Below are 14,103 nucleotides of genomic sequence, written 5' to 3'. Positions count from 1 at the left end.
ACGTCCTGTCTGTGGACGAAGCCGCCGTGGAAATAACTGCCGCAGGGTAAGAATCGGACTTGTCGCCACTGTTAAGTCTGTGTGTTATAGTGATAATTACTACACAGACTACAAGAGTAAATTCAACAGGTCTTTACTGGTTGGAGGTAGGGACTATACTGAATACAATATTACTACACAGTGCTTATATACCGGTGTGGTCACCACCGGTATTACGTATACAGCAGCCAGAGAAAGTAGTGCATCTCTTAAGGTGGAACAGGTTTAAGTTCTCTTAAGGTGGAACAGGTTACATACAACACAGTTATCAGAGCAAATCTGCTCTGGCAAGCCGTTCCTGGCAAATATGGTCTGTAGGACTGCAATCGTTTTCTCCGTGGTGGTGGAGGACATTTTGATCATCTCAGGCCATTTCGAGTGCGCATCCACGGCTATTAAAAACATTGAGTCCATGAATGGACCAGCAAAATCAATATGCACCCGTTGCCATGGAGAGGAGGGCCACTCTCATGGTTGTAGAGGGGCATGTGGTGGTGCATTTTGGATCTTCTGGCATCCTGAGCAGCTCTTTGTCAGGTCCTCGATTTGCTGATCGATCCCCAGCCACCACACATAAGCCCTAGCAAGGCTATTCATTTTCACCCCTCCCAGATGGCCTTCGTGAAGCTCATTGAGCACTCTCTCCCTTAACTTGGGTGGAATTACCACTCGGGATCCACACATCAAGGTCCCCTGGCATACTGACAGCTGTTCTCTTCTGAATGAGAATGCTGGCAACCCTGAGTCGCCATGTGTTGGCCATCCCTTCACCGTCAAGTCATATACCCGAGACAGTGTCGGGTCATTTCGGGTCTCCTCTATATCCGCGTTAGTTACTGGCAAGCGTTCAATTATAGTCGAATAAAATATTTCGACAGGGTCCACTGCTGGTGCTTCCTCCGCCGTAGGCAGTGGCAGGCGTGATAGCCCATCAGCGTTTCCATGCCGTTTCGTGCCCTTATACTCTATTTCATATTGGTTCGCCCCTAGAAAAAGGGACCATCTTTGTAGCCGTTGCGCAGTCATCACCGAAACGCCCTTCTTTGGATTAAAGATGGAGACAAGTGGTTGGTGGTCAGTCAGCAAGGTGAACTTCTGCCCGTGCAGATAGTGGTTGAACTTTTTCACTCCCCACACTAGGCTGAGGGCCTCCCTGTCAATCTGGGCGTAGTTACGCTCGGCTGAGGTTAGTGACCGAGACGCAAAGGCTACTGGCCTCTCCGAGCCGTCCGGGAATTTGTGCGACAGCACCGCTCCAATACCATAGGGTGATGCATCACACGCCAACCGAATTGGTAGTGCTGTGTTGAAATGAGCCAACACCTCTTTTGATGTGATCAATTCTTTGCACTTCTGGAAAGCTCGTTTACATTCGTCATTCCACTTCCATGGTACCCCCGTTTGCAGTAGGATGTTCAGTGGGTGTAGTACTGTAGACAAATTCGGCAAGAACTTATGGTAGTAGTTCACCAGCCCGAGGAACGACCTCAGTTGTGACACATTTTCCGGTGCTGGAGCCTTGACTACTGCCTCAGTCTTTTCAGGGGACTTATGTAACCCCTCTTCATCAATAACATGGCCACAATACGAGATCTGCTTCTGGAAAAACTCGCATTTGTGGCGATTAGCTCGGAGCCCATATTCCTTCAATCTAGTGAGCACCTGCTCCAGGTTGGCGAGGTGATCACTGTCATTTTCGCCCATGACCAGGATGTCGTCCAAATAACACTGGGTCCCTGGAATCCCTTGCAGGACTTGATCCATTGCCCTTTGCCAAATAGCCGGAGCTGATGCTACCCCGAACACCAGCCGGTTGTATTGGTAGAGACCTTTATGAGTGTTGATCGTGAGGTACTGTTTCGCGGCTTCTTCTACCTCCATTTGCAGGTACGCCTGGGCCAGATCAATCTTAGTGAAGCGTTTTCCTCCAGATAGCGAGGCGAAAATATCTTCAATCCGCGGAAGCGGATATTGTACCGTGTGAAGGACTGGGTTCACTGTCACCTTAAAGTCCCCACAGATGCGAACCTTCTTTGGTTCCCCAGGCGTATTACTCAATGACCTCTTCATTACAGGAACGATGGGTGTAGCCCACTCGCTCCAGTCCACTTTGGACAGTACTCCAGAATGTTCCAAACCTTCCAGCTCTGCTTCGATGGCTGGGCGGATCGCATAAGGCACCGGTCTGGCCTTAAAAAACTTTGGGCTTGCATTTTCCTCTATTTTGATCATTGCTGTTATGCCTTTTAGTGTTCCGAGTCCTTCCTGGAACACTTCTTGTGAGTCAGTTAGCATTTTTGACAGTCGTCCAGGTGTGACGTCGTCATCCTTTTTGGCATCTACAGTTAGTGCTTGTATGGAATGCCAATCTAGCTGTATCTTCCGGATCCATTCACATCCTAGTAGTGGTGGTCCTCCCTCTGGCAATACATATAGGTCAATTTTTGGTGTTTCTTTGCCGTTATATATAACGTTCACCCTTATTTTTCCTTTGGGGTATACTTTTTGCCCTGTGTACGTCTTCAAGACAATCTCTGTATCTCTCAAGGGTATATGTGAGAATAGCCGCTTGTAGTCCCTTCGGTTTATGACTGTTAGGGCTGATCCTGTGTCCAATTCCATTTTCACTTGGACTCCGTCTATCTTGAGCGTGACCCAGATAGTTTGATGATCCTCCATTTTGATTACATTATGTAGTTTCAGACAACCCAGCTCCTTGCTTCCGGAGTCTGTATCACTTTTCTGTTCGTCTGAACTACTCTCCGTCACCTTATGTACCTTTTTGTACTTCTCCTGTGGAGATTTCTTGCTGCTGGTTTCCTTTCCCGACCTGCAGACTCTTGCTATGTGTCCTACTTTTCCACACTGTCTGCACACTTGGTCCTTGAACCAACAATCCTTATGGTTGTGTGTTGTTCTGCCGCAGCAATAACACTTCACTGCTCCATATGACATTTCATTTGTGCCATATTCTTGCGGTCTCCGTTGTATCTCTGCAGCGCCCCATGCGGCTGCTTCGTGTGATACTGCCATGCTGAAAGCCTTGTCCAGCGTAAGATCCTTTTCTGATAGAAGCCGTTTCTGGGTTCCTTCACTTTGAAGCCCACACACAAACTTGTCCCTTAAAGTATCTGCTAGTCCCGTTCCAAACTGGCAGTGTTTCAATAGCTTGCGCAGTTCCGTTAAATACTCAGCATTACTTCTGTCTTTATGCTGGTTCCTTTTGTGAAACTTAAATCTTTCTGCTATCAGCAGCGGTGTGGGGTTTAAGTGGTCCTGTAGGATTGCCACTATGCTTTCAAAATCCTTTTCCACTGGCTTCTCCAGGGTTACTAGGTTTCGCAGTAAGCCATATGTTTTTGCACCCATGGAATTCAACAATACCAGTGCTTTCCTGGCATCTGGCACTTCATTCGCCTTGCAGTAAACTTCTATGCGTTCTACATAAATGTCGCCCAATCTTCGACTTCATTGTCGAATGCTGTGACACTGCCACTCCTCGGCATCCCTGGGTGTGGTTAGACTGGCTAAAAATGGCATCTCCCGTGCTCTCCCTTCTTCTCCGCTGTGGCTCAAAATGGCATCTCCCGCGCTCTCCCTTCTTCTCCGCTGCGGCTCAAAAATGGCGTCTCCCGCGCTCTCCCTTCTTCTCCGCTGCGGCTCAAATGGCATCTCCCGCGCTTTCCTTTCTTCCCCCGCGGACGCTGCTCAGCCCTTGAACACCGGCCGCGCTCTGTGTGTTTTCCTGCGCGCCTCTCTCATTGACGCCGCTCGGTCCTGAACCCCGGCTGCGCCCTGTGCGCTTTACCCTCTCTCTGCTCCCGTCGACGCTGCTCGGCCTTTTCCTGTGCCGTCGGTCGGCTCTTGCCGCCGCTGTGCGGGAAGGGTCTGCACCGTACCTGTTGCCAGCCCGCCTCGCTAGAGTCTCCGCCAGATGGTCGATGCCCATGCCTCTGGAATCGGCCTTCCTCTGCAGAGTTGCAGGTAGGTTCGAATCTCCTCGTCGCCAATGTTAAATCCGTGAATCTTGACGTATGGTGTCCTTCAAGAAATAGACAGAGACTGCAGAGGAACAATCAACAGGTGTTTACTGGATGAGGGTTACTCTAACAGTACAGATCCCTACTCAGGGTTTATATACAGGTGTGGTCACTGCCGGTACTACAGTATACAGGAGCTGTAAAAAGTAGTTCTCCCCTTAAAGGTACATACACTACAGCTATCATTACAGAGATTATGCAGACGGTGACGTCAGTGAGTGTGCAACGCTCACTTGACGCTCGATCTGCCATTTTGAAGTGCGCCGCTCAACTTACCATCCTGTGTTAATTGTGACCAGCTGAGCAAGCGTTGACAAGCAGGAAGGAGCCTCCAGCAGTGTTATTTAAAGGGATCATCAGCAACAACTTGTAGCTGACATGTTTCTTCAGTTTGACTGGCTCTGTGCAACTTTCTGCAACTCCAGCAGCTTTATAAACTGCTTTCAAGGTTCTAAGGTAACAGGGAGTGTTGGGGCAAGTGGGGAATGCCTTCATTCTTATTTAAAGGCTTCTGCTCACAACACTTGCTCACAGTCAGGAGGCTGTAGTGGCAGTCCACCTCGTGCTCGGGTATCTTCAGGAGAGGGAGCAGAGGCAGCGAAGAAGAGAAGATGCGCACAGAGGGAGTAGGAGGAGGGGCAGGAGGGCTCTCAACAGGAGGCCTTACCCACCTAATGTCTTCAGAGGGCACTTCTCTTATATCCACTTAAGCGAGGAGCAGTGTATCAGGAGGCTCTGCTTCAGCAAGGAGGCGATCACAGAACTCTGCCACCTCCTGCAACCAGACCTGCAGCCTGAGAGCAGGGTGACCACAGCGCTCCCAGTGGCAGTCAAGGTCACCGTGGCCTTCAATTTCTTCACTAGCAGATCCTTCCAGTCTGCAGCAGGAGACATAGCTAACATCTCCCAGTTTGACATCCATCGCTGCATCCGGGAGGTCACAGAGGCTCTGTACTCCAGGAGAAGGGACTATGTTTTCTTCTCTCTGAGCAGAGAGAAGCAGAATGAGCGTGCATGTGGCTTTGCCAGGATATCAGGCTCCCCATGGTGCAGGGCGCCATCGGCAGCACCCACATGGCTTTGCGGGCACCATATAGCAATCCTAAGATCTTCCGTAACTGCTACCACTCACTTAATGTGCAGTTGTTGTGAGACCATGCCCAGTGCATCCTGATGGTCAATGCCCGCTATCCTGGTAGCAGTCATGATGCCTTCATCCTGTGTCAGTCCACTGTGCCAGCAATCTTTCAGCCACCATGTCAAACCTGAGCATGGCTGCTCAGAGATAAGGGCTATCCACTCTGCACCTGGCTCATGACTCCCCTCTGCTACCCCAACCACTTGTGCCCAGCACTCATATAATGACAGCCATACTGCCACCAGGAACATCATCGAGCAGACAATCGGGGGGGCTGAAACAACGGTTTCACTGCCTTGACCACTTGGGAGGAGCCCTCCAGTACTTGGCGGAGCAGGTGTCCCATTTCGTGATGGTCTGCTGCATGCTCCACAACTTGGCCATCATTAGGGCGCAGCCCTTACCAGCAGGGATTGCAGGACCATCTCAGGACGAGGGAGAGGAAGAGGTGGAAGGGAGGAGGCAGCCAGCAAATCCCACTTTGGCAGGGCTAGCCGTGAACACCTCATCAGAGTCCAATTCCATTGAATTAAAAACCAGATTCCCGTTGCTTATCACATGCCCATCATACCATCCCTCTGTCACGGAGTATCATAGCATCCTCCTGGGCACAAAGCTGAAATAAGAGCCACCACAAAACAAAGATTCCAAACAAAATTAATAAATTTATCAACAATCAATTCACAAATACTATATCAACACTATTCACCCTTGTGCAATCCCTTAGTGCCTCTCGTTCATGTGCCCTTTCCTGCTCTGGTGCTCCTATGCAGTAATCCCCCAATGGCTGCAGCATGGCTGATGGAAGGCTGCTGAGTTTCCATGAGGGAGACTTCAGCTGGCCTTGCAGGACGATCTCGAGCAGCTCTGAACCTAGAAGGCCCACTGTAGACTGCACCACCTCAGCATGGCCAGCAGCAATCTGGGCCGGCTGGCTGACAGGCAGCGGCATGGGCAATGGTGGAGTGGCAGTGGTGGGAAGAGGAATGTGGTCATCCTGTGAGAGGACAGCAGGTTCCTGCTCCACAAACCCACTGCCACACCCCCGGGGTGGTGCCTCAACAATCCTAGCAATCTATTGGAGGACAGATTGCTAGCCTGCTCAAACACCCTGCAAGCCCCGGTCGACACTGGTAAACCCAGCCACGTTGGCAGCAGTCTGATCTTGCATGGCAACAAGCTGAGACTGCAGGACAGCGGTCTGCACTTCCACTGCAACATTAAGATGTTGGGTCACTTCTGCCTGTGCTGCAATGCCAGCTGTGACATTGCCCATCACATACAGCATCATATCTGGATTGACACGGTCTCTCCTGGAGTTGTCCATCACTTCCAGCCTGGAAATCATGGGCTCCAAACTCTGCGCAAAGCCCCGGCCAATGTTAGAGGCAGACTCCTCCATGCTCCTTGATATTGCCAAGAGGCTCTCTGGCAGGCTTGCCATTGCACCTAACAATTCTGTGTGCATGCCCATCATCCTTCTTCTGAAGGCCGCCCCATCAAGGTCCTCATCTGAGTCCTGTGCAGCAGAACTCGTGCACAAACTCGCCATCCGGGGAGCTGGCCCCCAAGCTACCCTATTCCCCTGGCCTTGCTGCAGCCCACTCGTGCTCGATGCCTCACCCTGAGCAGATCCCACATCTACACTACCCTCTAAATTACACGCAGTGCCAGTTTCTGAGCTGGTGTCTGTGAGTGTCAGATGCAGAGTCTTCTTCGCCCTCAGTTTCCTCCATCGCCTCGTGGAGAGGCTCTGCGGCTGCTTGTTCTTGGTTATCTGAAAGCAGAAAGGCACAAGAGTCGGGTTATGGTGAGGGAGCCATGGGTGTGGAGAGCAAGATATCCATGCATACAGCATCAGCAGCTTGTAAGTGAGAAGAGATTGTGGGATGAGGGGGAAGTGGGATGTGAGAAGAAGGATTAGGAATGAGCAGATCCTTATTGCCCCCAAGGGCTTCAACTTCGCACGTTGCCACAGCCTCTGTGACTTCTCGTCCAATGATGTCCAGCACTCTCTCCTCCAGTTGGCTCAAGGCCTGTATCACTGCTTACCCCCCACCTGTCTGCCGCTGTTCCCGGCGATTGAGTGTTGCAGCAGTGGTAATGTTGTGAGGGTGAAGGAATGATTGTGAGGTCTGAGTGATGATTGCTAGAGATTGTTGGTAGGTGAGTGATGGGGGTATGGTTCATTGAGCAGTGTGCGAAGCTTGTGGTGCAGATGGGATATGGCATTTGCTGAAGCCTTCACTCACCTTGATCTACTGTGTCATTCAACCTCATGTGGCAATGTATACAGGACCTGGGGACCACGCTGTAGGCCATCATGTATGCAGATATCCCCTGCCAGAGCCTTCTAGACATATGGGCCGATGGCTTCCTACCGGTTTGCAGGAAGAAGGCAGCCCCTCCTCTCCACAGCCACCACCAGTGCCTCCAGAGCCGCATCTGAGAAGCGTGTAACTGTATCTGCTGCCACTCAGCCATCTCTTGCTAAATCAGGTCTGCTTCCAAGTAGAACTCCAAATTGAATGACAATGAGGTGCTGCTGCATCAATGCACCTCAGTAGTGGAGAAAGTCTAGGCCAAACATGACTTGCAATTAGACTGCACCCGATATTGACCCACCTGTAAACCAATGAGCAGCGGGTTTAGCGCTGAGATCAACACTATAATCATGTAAATGAATACTCAGCACGAATTTTCTGTGCTACCTAGAGCACTTTGACCCAGCGCTTTGACCTTCTTCCCAAGATCCACAAACAGGACTGCCCTGGTAGACTAAATGGTACAATTTTAAAGAGGGTGCAGGAAGAGAGAAGCCTGGGGGTGTACAAATCTTTGAAGGTGGCAGGACAATTTGAGAAGGCTGCTAAAAAGGTATATGGGCTCTTTGGCTTTATTAATAAAGGAATAGAGTACAAAAGCAAGGAATTTATTCTAAACCTCTATAAAAGAAAGACTTGCATTTATATAGCGCCTTTCATGACCACTGGACGTCCCAAAGCATTTTACAGCCAATAAAGTACTTTTTGAAGTGTAGTCATTGTTGCAATGTATTTTTTGCTCAAAAAACTGAGTTGCCTAGTAGTTCGAATTAAACAATTTAAATAAAGCATTTTTGCACAATTTCAATTCAGATTAACAGTTAAATTAAGGGTAGGCTGTAAGTAAGACTGCAAGCAGTTGGGCCATGAAAGGATAAATTGGGTAAAACCATTACTGAATATCAGGAATAACAACAGAAAATGCTGGAAAAACTCAGCAGGCCAGGCAACATCCGTGGAGAGAAAATAGAGTCAACGTTTCAGTGAAAACCCTTTGTCAAGACTAAAGAAGCACAGGAAATGAAATAGATTAAGAGGCCAGGCTGGGAGAGAACAAAAGAGAAGAGACATTAAGAGGTATTCAAAACGAGACGAGATGGTGATAGGACTAGTGGAGACAAAAGACGGCTCTAGATTAGGTGTGAAATGCGCTGGCAGAATGGGAGACAGCTGCCATGTGGGAGAGAGAAAAAAAAAGAAAGGGGGGAAAGGCCAAAACAAAGGTGTGGATAAAAAATAAAAGAAAAAATGTAATAGGGGCCGAGGTTATGATCTGAAATTGTTGAACTCGATATTGAGTCCGGAAGGCTGTAAAGTGCGTAATCGGAAGATGAGGTGCTGTTCCTCGAGTTTACAGTGAGCTTCCATGGAACAATGCAAGAGGCCAAGGACAGTGAGGTCCGAGTGGGAATGGGGCGGTGAATTAAAATGACAGGTGACCGGAAGCTCAGGGTCACCCTTACGGACTGAACGGAGGTGTTCTGCAAAGCGGTCACCCAATCTGCGTTTGGTCTCCCCAATGTAGAGGAGACCACATCGTGAGCAGCGAATACAGTATACTAAATTGCAAGAAGTACAAGTAAATCGCTGTTTCACCTGGGTGACGACTTTGCGGAGCTTCCGGTTGCCTGTCATTTTAATTCACCGTCCCATTCCCACTCGGACCTCACCGTACTCGGGCTCTTGCATTGTTCCACGGAAACCCAACGTAAACTCGAGGAACAGCACCTCATCTTCCGATTAGGCACTTTACAGCCTTCCGGACTCAATATCGAGTTCAACAATTTCAGATCATAACCTCGGCCCCTATTACATTTTTTCTTATATTTTTTATCCACACCTTTGTTTTGGCCTTCCCCCCCCATCTTTTTTTTTTCTCTCTCCCACATGGCAGCTGTCTCCCATTTTGCCAGCGCATTTCACACCTAATCTAGAGCCATCTTTTGTCTCCACTAATCCTATCACCGTCTCGTCTCGTTTTAAATACCTCTTAATGTCACTTCTCTTTTGTTCTTTCCCAGCCTGGCCTCTTAATCTATTTCTTTTCCTGTGCTTCCTTAGTCTTGACAAAGGGTTCACCCGAAACGTTGACTCTATTTTCTCTCCACGGATGTTGCCTGGCCTGCTGAGTTTTTCCAGCATTTTCTGTTGTTATTTCAGATTTCCAGCATCTGTAGTATTTTGCTATCGTACTAGTGTTTGATTCACTGCCACACCTCTTCTAGGAATGCCTACCTTGAAGAAGCCATGGTGTGGAGATGCCGGAGTTGGACTGGGGTGGACAAATGTAAGTCACACAACACCAGGTTATAGTCCAACAGCTTTATTTGAAATCACAAGCTTTCGGAGCGCTGCTCCTTCGTCAAGTGACGAAGGAGCAGCGCTCCGAAAGCTTGTGATTTCAAATAAAGCTGTTGGACTATAACCTGGTGTTGTGTGACTTCTTACCTTGAAGAAGTTCTGCTCTTCTCTTCGACAGGATCTCCATTTGGCTCTTCAATCCTGTTCATCTTCATTATTTTCAGTTTCCCTTCTCGTGTTTGATCAGATATCTGCCAAGACTCGATTTCACAACCACATCATTTTCCTCAGCAACTGTCTCCAGTTCCAACTTATTCCACATGGATTCCAACTAAACTTCCACCCTTCGTGTTTTGGATCCACCCAGGATTACAAATATCTCCAAGATATTCATCGTTCCTCGAACTACTGCTCTCGCCACATCTTGAGATCCACGCTCAACGCCATGCAGCACCACATGAACACTCTCGACCTCTCTCTTCAGCAGCACTGACGCACTCTATCTCAAAGCTGTCCGGGTCCACAGTTCCATTTCATCCTTCGACTCATCCGACGCTTCAACAAAAAACTTTTTTCTTCCTTTCCGATGTCAAGGATCGCAAGCTTCATCAACTCTTAAACACCAACGCCCCTCCGGAACCTTCTTCCCCTTCACTTTCCTCTGACCCCCCTTCTCCCAATCTCACCCCCTGCCGTGTTTTCACTATCCCCTCTGACCTTCCCCTCTCTGACCCCGAATGATCAGTCCTCAGCAAAGGCCTGAGCTTCATCCCCTTACACCCCCACCTCAATGAATTTCGAGCTCGGCACGATGTTGAGCTCTTTTTCCGCCACCTTCGTCTCCGTGCCCACTTCTCTGGCCAGGAGTCTTCCCCCGCATGCCTCCCTTTCTCCCGCTTTCAGAATTCCCGTTCTACCTGGACCCCTCCCTCTGGCCTCTTACCCTCTCTAGATCTTTTCATCGCTAGCTGCTGCCGTGACATTGGCCGTCTCCATTTCTCTGCTCCCCTCACTCACTCCAACCTACCTCCCTCTGAACTTGCAGCACTCCATTCTCTTAGATCCAACCCTGACATTGTCATTAAACCTGCTGACAAGGGTGGTGCTGTTGTTGTTTGGTGAACTGACCTCTACCTAGCGGAAGCTGAACGCCAACTCTCCGACACCTCCTCCTACCTCCACCTGGACCATGACCCCACTACCGAACATCAAACCACCGTTTCCAAGACTGTCACTGACCTCATCTCCTCTGGAGATCTTCCCCCCGCAGCCACCAACCTCATAGTTCCCCAACCCCGCACAGCCCGCTTCTACCTCCTTCCCAAAATCCACAAACAGGACTGCCCTGGTAGACCCATCGTTTCAGCCTGTTCTTGCCCCACGGAACTTATCTCTTCCTATCTCGACTCTACCTTTTCTCCCCTTGTCCAGTCTCTTCCCACCTACATCTCTTCAGACGCCCTCCGCCACTTTAACAGTTTCCAGTTTCCTGGCCCCAACCGTTTCCTTTTCACCATGGACGTACAATCCCTCTACACCTCCATCCCCCACCAGGATGGCCTGAGGACGCTCCGCTTCTTCCTTGAACAGAGGCCCGACCAGTCCCCATCCACCACTGCCCTCTGCCGCCTGGCTGAATTTGTTCTCACATTCAACAACTTCTCCTTTGACTCCACTCATTTCCTCCAAATCAAAGATGTTGCTATGGGTACCCCGCATGGGTCCTAGCTATGCCTGCCTTTTCGTGGGATATGTGGAACACTCTTTGTTCCAGTCCTACTCGGGTCGCCTCCCTCACCTCTTTTTCCGATATATTGATGACTGTATTGGTGCCGTTTCCTGCTCTCACCCTGAACTAGACAATTTCATTCACTTTGCCTCCAATTTCCACTCTTCCCTCACCTTCACATGGTTCATCTCTGACTCTTCCCTTCCCTTCCTCGACTTCTCCGTCTCCATCTCTGGGGATAGGTTATTGACCAACATTCACTACAAGCCCACTGACTCCCACAGCTACCTGGACTACACTTCCTCCCACCCTGCCTCCTGTAAGGACTCTATTCCATTCTCCCAGTTTCTCCGTCTCCGCCGCATTTGCTCAGATCCCTGAAGGCGGCGGAACAGGTGGATAAGGTGGTAAAAAAGGCATATGGGATACTTGCCTTCATTAGCCGAGGCATTGAATATAAGAGCAAGGAGGTTATGATGGAGCTGTATAAAACACTGGTTAGGCCACAGCTGGAATACTGTGTGCAGTTCTAGTCGCCACACTACAGGAAGGATGTGATCGCGTTAGAGAGGGTGCAGAGGAGGTTCACCAGGATGTTACCCAGGGCTGGAGCGCTTCAGCTATGAAGAGAGACTGGGCAGATTGGGTTTGTTTTCCTTGGAGCAGAGGAGGCTGAGGGGGGACATGATTGAGGTGTACAAAATTATGAGGGGCATAGATAGGATGGATGCTGAGGAGCTTTTTCCCTTAGTAGAGGGGTCAATAACTAGGGGGCATAGATTCAAGGTAAAGGGCGGGAGGTTTAGAGGGGATTTGAGAAAGAACTTTTTCACCCAGAGGGTGGTTGGAGTCTGGAACTCACTGCCTGAAAGGGTTGTGGAGGCAGAAACCCTCACAACATTTAAGAAGCATTTGGATGTGCACTTGAAATGCCATAGCATACAAGGCTACGGGCCAAATGCTGGAATATGGATTAGATTAGACAGGGCTTGATGGCCGGCGCGGACACGATGGGCCGAAGGGCCTCTATCCGTGCTGTATTACTCTATGACTCTATGACGATGCCACACCAGTGCTTCCGACATGTCTTCCTTTTTCCTCAACTGAGGATTCCCCTCTACCGTGGTTGACACAGCCCTCGACCGTGTCCGTTCTATCTCCCGCACTTCTGCCATCGCCCCTGCCCCTCCCTCCCGGAACCACAATAGGGTTCCCCTTGTCCTCATCTTTCACCCCACCAGTCTCCACATTCAACAGATCATCCTCCGCCATTTCCGCCACCTCCAAAGTGATCCCACCACCAAACGCATCTTCCCTCCCCTTTCAGCATTCTGTAGGGACCGCTCCCTCCGAGACACCCTAGTCACTCCTCTATCATCCCCAGCACCCCTTCCCCTGGCACCTTCCCGTGCAAGTGCAGGAGATGTAACACCTGCCCTTATACCTCCCCCCTTCCCACTGTCCAGGGCCCCAAACACCCCTTCCAGGTGAAACAGCAATTTACTTGTACTTCTTGCAATCTAGTATACTGTATTCGCTGCTCACGATGTGGTCTCCTCTACATTGGGGAGACCAAACGCAGATTGGGTGACCGCTTTGCAGAACACCTCCGTTCAGTCCGTAAGGGTGACCCCGAGCTTCCGGTCGCCTGTCATTTTAATTCACCGCCCCATTCCCATTTGTACCTCACCGTCCTCGGCCTCTTGCATTGTTCCACGGAAGCTCACTGTAAACTCGAGGAACAGCACCTCATCTTCCAATTAGGCACTTTACAGCCTTCCGGACTCAATATTGAGTTCAACAATTTCAGATCATAACCTTGGCCCCTATTACATTTTTTCTTATATTTTTTATCCACACCTTTGTTTTGGCCCTTCCCCCCCCCGCCGCCTTTTTTTTTTCTCTCTCCCACATGGCAGCTGTCTCCAATTCTGCCAGCGCATTTCACACCTAATCTAAAGCCGTCTTTTGTCTCCACTAGTCCTATCACCATCTCGTCTCGTTTTGAATACCTCTTAATGTCTCTTCTCTTTTGTTCTCTCCCAGCCTGGCCTCTTAATCTATTTCATTTCCTGTGCTTCCTTAGTCTTGACAAAGGGTTTTCACTCGAAACATTGACTCTATTTTCTCTCCACGGATTTCCAGCATCTGCAGTATTTTGCTATCGTACTGAATATCAGGAGATAGCAGATATATTAAATGGATTCTTCATATCAGTTTTCACAAAGGAAGACGGTAGGCAAATTGTAAGAACATAAGAAATAGGAGCAGGAGTAGGCCATTCGACCCTTCGAGCCTGCTCCGCCATTCAATGAGATCATGGCTGATCTTCTGCCTTAACTCCATTTACTGGCCCTATCGCCATATCCCTTGATGCCCTTACTAGTCAGAAATCTATTGACTTCTGTTTTGAATATACCCAATGACTGGAATTCTCTACCCCAGAGGGCTGTGGAGGCTCAAAGATTCTCCACCCTCTGTGTGAAGAAAGTTCTTCTCATCTCAGTCCTGAATGGCCTACCCTTTATCCTG

The sequence above is a fragment of the Somniosus microcephalus genome, chromosome 7, assembly GCF_052327205.1.
Source record: "Somniosus microcephalus isolate GS21.2 chromosome 7, FLI_Smic_1.0, whole genome shotgun sequence".
NCBI classification, from domain to species: Eukaryota; Metazoa; Chordata; class Chondrichthyes; order Squaliformes; family Somniosidae; genus Somniosus; species Somniosus microcephalus.
Note: the sequence above shows the minus strand (reverse complement) of the source record.